Raw genomic sequence first — 5,987 nt, forward strand, 5'->3', positions numbered from 1 at the left:
CCTGATATTGACTGGGGCAATAGTACTGCCAGGACAGTAAATGGGAACAAGTTTATAAACTTGCTGCATGACAACTTTATGTCACAAGTTGTTGAGGAGCCAACCAGGAACCATGCTATACTAGATCTAGTGATCTCTAATGACCCAGAACGTATAGCAAATGTGCAAGTGGTTGAACCCCTGGGTAATAGTGACCATAATGTTATTTCATTTAATGTTTGGTGCAGGAAACAAATTTACACGGGGGCAACAAAGACAATGAATTTTAGGAAGGCAAATTTTAGCTCCTTAAGGGCAGCACTTCAGGGCATAGATTGGGGCATTATGTTTTCTGATAAAAACACAGAGCAGAAATGGTTGGCATTTAAAATGATATTAAATCATTACTGTTCTCAATTTATTCCATTAATAAGAAAAAGTAGAAGTGTTAAGAATCACCCTATGTGGCTTAACTCTGAGGTAAAGAAGTTAATAGGGAGAAAAAGGAAAGCTTTTAAGAAATATAAGTCAGAGGGGACAGTAGCTGCGTTTAATGATTATAAACACTATAACAAGTGTTGTAAAACAGCAATCCGAAAGGCAAAGATAGAAAATGAGGAGCGCATCGCGGCCGAGGCCAAGACTAACCCCAAAAAGTTTTTATATATATTATTATATATATTAATAGTAAAAAGATGCAGGTTGAGGGTGTGGCCCCATTGAGTTATAATAACAATATGGTTACAGCGGATACAGAAAAGGCAGATGTGCTTAACCAGTTCTTTTCTTCTGTGTATACAGTAGAGGAGCCAGTGGGCCAAGTCCCACCCAATAGCTGCACTGTTGCCTCAGCTCCAACTACACAGTGGTTGGCACAGGATATGGTGCTTAAAGGGTTACACACGATAAATGTAAACAAGGCACCTGGGCCAGATGGAATACACCCTCGGGTACTGAGAGAGCTAGGGGCAGAATTGCAGTGGCCCTTGTTTCTGATATTCTCAGACTCTCTTTCATCAGGTATGGTACCTAGGGATTGGAAGAAGGCGAATGTCATTCCCATATTTAAAAAGGGAGTAAGATCTCAGCCTGGCAATTATAGGCCTGTAAGTTTGACATCCGTGGTGGGCAAGTTATTTGAAGGCTTGTTAAGGGATCACATTCAAAATTATGTAGTGGAGAATGCCATTATGAGCAGTAATCAGCATGGCTTTATGAAGGACAGGTCATGTCAGACCAATTTAATTGCTTTTTATGATGAGGTAAGTAAGAAGCTGGACAGTGGGGATGCAGTAGATATAATCTATTTGGATTTTGCCAAAGCATTTGATACCGTTCCCCACAAACGACTGCTTTCTAAGTTAAGGTCTATTGGTCTTAGTGAAGTCGTTTGCACATGGATAGAAAACTGGCTACAGGATCGGGTACAGAGGGTGGTTGTTAATGGTACATTCTCTACTTGGAATAAGGTCCTCAGTGGGGTCCCTCAGGGTTCTGTACTGGGTCCACTTTTGTTTAATTTGTTCATAAATGACTTAGGGGAGGGTATTATGAGTAATGTATCAGTGTTTGCAGATGACACAAAACTCTGCAGACCAGTCAATTCTATCCAGGATGTGACATCCCTGCAGCAGGATCTTGACCAACTGGCAATCTGGGCAGCTAAGTGGCAGATGAGATTTAATGTGGATAAATGTAAGGTCATGCACCTGGGATGTAAAAATATGCAAGCCCCGTATACCCTTAATGGGACTGCACTAGGCAAATCCATAATGGAGAAGGACCTTGGAGTCCTTGTAGATAATAAACTTGGCTGTAGCAAGCAATGCCAGGCAGCAGCTGCAAGGGCAAACAAGATTTTGAGCTGTGTTAAAAGGGGTATAGATTCACGGGAGGAGGGGGTTATTCTTCCCCTTTACAGAGCGCTGGTAAGGCCCCATCTAGAATATACTGTTCAGTTTTGGTCTCCAGTGCTCAAACGGGACATTACTGAGTTAGAGAGGGTCCAGAGAAGGGCAACTAAGCTGGTAAAGGGTATGGAAAGTCTCAGTTATGAAGAAAGACTGGCCAAGTTGGGTCTGTTTACACTGGAGAAGAGGCGCTTAAGAGGTGACATGATAACTATGTATAAATATATAAAGGGATCATATAATAACCTTTCTAATGTTTTATTTACCAGTAGGTCCTTCCAACGGACACGAGGGCACCCACTCCGTTTAGAAGAAGGGAGGTTCCATTTAAACATTCGGAAAGGATTTTTTACAGTGAGAGCTGTGAAGTTCTGGAATTCCCTCCCCGAATCAGTCGTGCTGGCTGATACATTATATAACTTTAAGAAGGGGCTGGATGGATTCTTAGCAAGTGAGGGAATACAGGGTTATGGGAGATAGCTCTTAGTACAAGTTGATCCAGGGACTGGAGTCAGGAAGGAATTTTTTCCCCTCTGTGGCAAATTAGAGAAGCTTCAGATGGGGTTTTTTGCCTTCCTCTGGATCAACTAGTAGTTAGGCAGGTTATATATAGGCATTATGGTTGAACTTGATGGACGTATGTCTTTTTTCAACCCAACTTACTATGTTACTATGTTACTATGTTATATCACCTATGTTACTATGTTATATCATGCTTTCTCTCCACTCTCCATATCCACCTCTCTCTCCTCTTCACTTCAGATCTCCCATACTAAATGGCACATAGCATTTGGTGGGGACCTGGGGTCTAGCAAGCAGGTCAGCTGGGCCACAGGGAAGGACAGGGTAAGAAGGATGGGAGGCAGGTCAAGCATAAAAATTAGAGATGGCTGCACCTTAAAATCTGGCTCAGTTTTCTGCACTGCCCTGCAAATCTTCTCTGGGTTCTGCAGAAATCAGCTGTGCTCTGATTGGATCTTTCTTCTTGTGGATTCTCCAATCAGAGCACAGCTTTCTTGACAGGCAGTAAAATTGACCAATCAAGGCACAGATGCAGACAGGGATCGGGAGATTTTGCAAACTGGAGGCAGCGCAGAATTGAAGACTAAAAAAAGAAGAATCTGCAGGCTGTAAACTTTACCCAAGAACCAACTTTGAACTTTTGCTGCATTTTTCATCCCACAGGTACTATACACAGGTACTATACTGTATATGTTCTAAAGACTGACCCACTAGCTGAAATTAATTGTCACCTGACATCTATAATATCCCTATCCCCTACCCTAACAGATGGAGGGTAAGTTAACTTTTCCCCCTGACAAAGCTCATTGTGCTTTTATATATTTATTATGGGTTTTTTGCACTTTCTATTTTTCTTTTACTTTTGTCATTGTTTTTTTCATTTCTAGTTACAGTGGAGCCAATGTTGTGTATCAGTGCCAGTGTTATAGTGCCAGGGCCTGAATATCTGCCATCAGTACCCACTTCTCCTCATGGCATATAATATTCTGGTTTGTATATAAAGACTGCATCTCACTGTATATAATGTGCCTGGGATGTCAGTACCTGCTGCTCTCTCTCTATAAAGCTAACTTAAACACATCTAAAGGGGAGGTTCACTTTTAAGTTAACTTGTAGTATGTTATAGGATGGCCTATTCCTAGCAACTTTGCAATTGGTCTTAGTTAATTTTTTATAGTTTTTGAATAATTTGCCTTTCGCTTCTGCCTCTTTCCAGCTTTCAAATGAGGGTCACTGATCAAAAAGTATTGCTTTGTGAGGCTACAGTTTTATTTTTCCATGCAGGCCCCTTAACTATTCATATTCCAATCTCTTGTTTAAACCACTACCTGGTAAATAAGACCCTAGCAACCAGATAGCTGCTGAAATACCAAATGGAGAGCTGCTGAACAATAAGCTAAATAACCGAAAAACCATTAAAAACAAAAGAGGACCAATTGCAAATTGTTTCAGAATATCAATGTCTACCTTATATTAAAAGTTAATTTAAAGGTGAACTACCCCTTGAAGCTAACTGATCACAAACACAAATGTATAGAGAACCCCTAACAGAAGTGCACTTATAAATGCTTTTACATCCTAAGCATTTTAGGGTTAAAAAAAGCACCCCACCCGCACTTTTGCACAGTATCCCTGGAAGTCAGTGGGAACGGCAAGAGGTAGTTGGGAAGTTAATTTTTTACACCAGCAGCGAATCCACTAAGTCTCACATTAGCTGTAGGTCAGACTCTGTATGGCCCATCTTTAGCCTCCCCAAACAAAAAAGTCACCCTCCGCCTATGGTTCCACATTGTTCCAAGTATTCCCAGTATTAATCTCGGCCTGGCAGGAGGCAGAAGAACAGCAGACGAATGATATGCGATTAACAGGGCCCTAAAAAAAAAATAGTCTGTGGGGCTCAGCAGGATTGGGGTCCACCGGGAATTTTCCCAGTGTCCTGGTGGGCCGATCCGACCATGTGTTCAACATGAGCCAAGTAATCCAAGTTCAACTCAAAATGTATCTTGCCTATTCTTTTTATATACAAAAAATATTTTTTTATTATAAATCACTATTTTGGATTGCTATGTTGTTATTACCCTTAATGCATTTGCGCACCACAAGGAGTTGTTCTAGTTTCTAGTGTGTTTTCTGCTTTAGTGCTGTACTTTTCTACTGCCACAGTGAAGTGGCAGTTAGGATTGGAAAGGGGCTGTGAGGACAGAGCAGATGAAGATAAAAAAACCCTAACAAAAGAAAATTCAGATGCGCTGCGGAGGAGTCTGATGAAAGCCTTTGGGGAAGGAACTGATTCTTTTAATTGGAAATCAATGTCCAAGTTATCCATCCATGTTGTCACTGGGGGACCATTAAAGTTATAATGAATTTCCATAATGAACTGGTAGTTTCCATGCTTGCCATTTAGATTGGAGACAGCAGTTTTACCTACACACAGTACAGTACCACAAGCTTCAATTAACACACATGGGTTCTTTGAGCCAGTGACACAAAGGGCAATATCAAATGTACCCATTCCAAAGCCAAATGGTGATAGCAGAATGTGTGAAGGCTATAGGTGTCATTTGCATGGCATTAAAAATCTGTCCCAATTGTGAATTGACCAATACACTAGATGAGGGCAGGGTTTCTGCAGTGTTTGGTGGATGAAGCTTTTTCACAAACTATTATTACCTCAAGGTGTATTCAGGGTCGAGTTTAGAATTTCCACTGAACCAGATAAAATCCAGCACATTATGGAAACCTTGCTAACTTGGCTAACTGATGTTATCTCATTTTTATTTATCACATATTTTCATTAAAAAAAATGTTAGATTGGAGCTATCGGTATAAAGGTGCAGTATACCCCTTTGCGACATGAGTGCAATAAATAGGGATTGAGGTGAACATACTGTACTTTTGCCTGTTGATTTAATCACACAAAATCTATGGTGTTTGTTATTTCTTGAAATGAACTGGACAAACAAAGGATCTGATGTTACTCTTTGCTCATAAAATAACATCCAATAATCAATACTCAATAATCATTTTTTTGTGATTAAAATAATTGGCAAAAAATTGTGTTAGGCACATGCCCTTTTCATTGCACTCATGACAAGAAGGTGGTAGTCACCCACCAAGCAGCAAAGAGAAAGCTATCCATGATGCACCTGTGCTTTGGCATAAGATGCTGCCCACATACAGCGCTTTTGGAATACTGGCAAATAATATGATTGCCAATAAGCCAAATGCTTACAGAATGGCTAAACTGCAGCAATCTCATGGATCAGTTTATTTCTTGAAGTACAAGATGCAATTCTCAGTAAATGACAGAACCAATACATGAAGCTGAGTAATCAGCAAGCCCAGTTTTTATGTTGACTAATCCATACACCAAATGAAAACTGATATGTCCAGTTGCTCAGTAGGGTGGGCACACATTTATACTAATGATATAGAAGCTATACTGTATGTACACTATGGACATGTGTGACTGGCATAATGCCGGGTTCATATGGGCAATGAGAATTAAGCATATATACCTGACAAAAAAAGTCAAAAATGTATAGTGCAATATTCTAAAAATGAGACATATGAAGA

This window comes from Xenopus tropicalis, chromosome 1 (assembly GCF_000004195.4).
Source record: "Xenopus tropicalis strain Nigerian chromosome 1, UCB_Xtro_10.0, whole genome shotgun sequence".
In the NCBI taxonomy this organism is placed as follows: Eukaryota; Metazoa; Chordata; class Amphibia; order Anura; family Pipidae; genus Xenopus; species Xenopus tropicalis.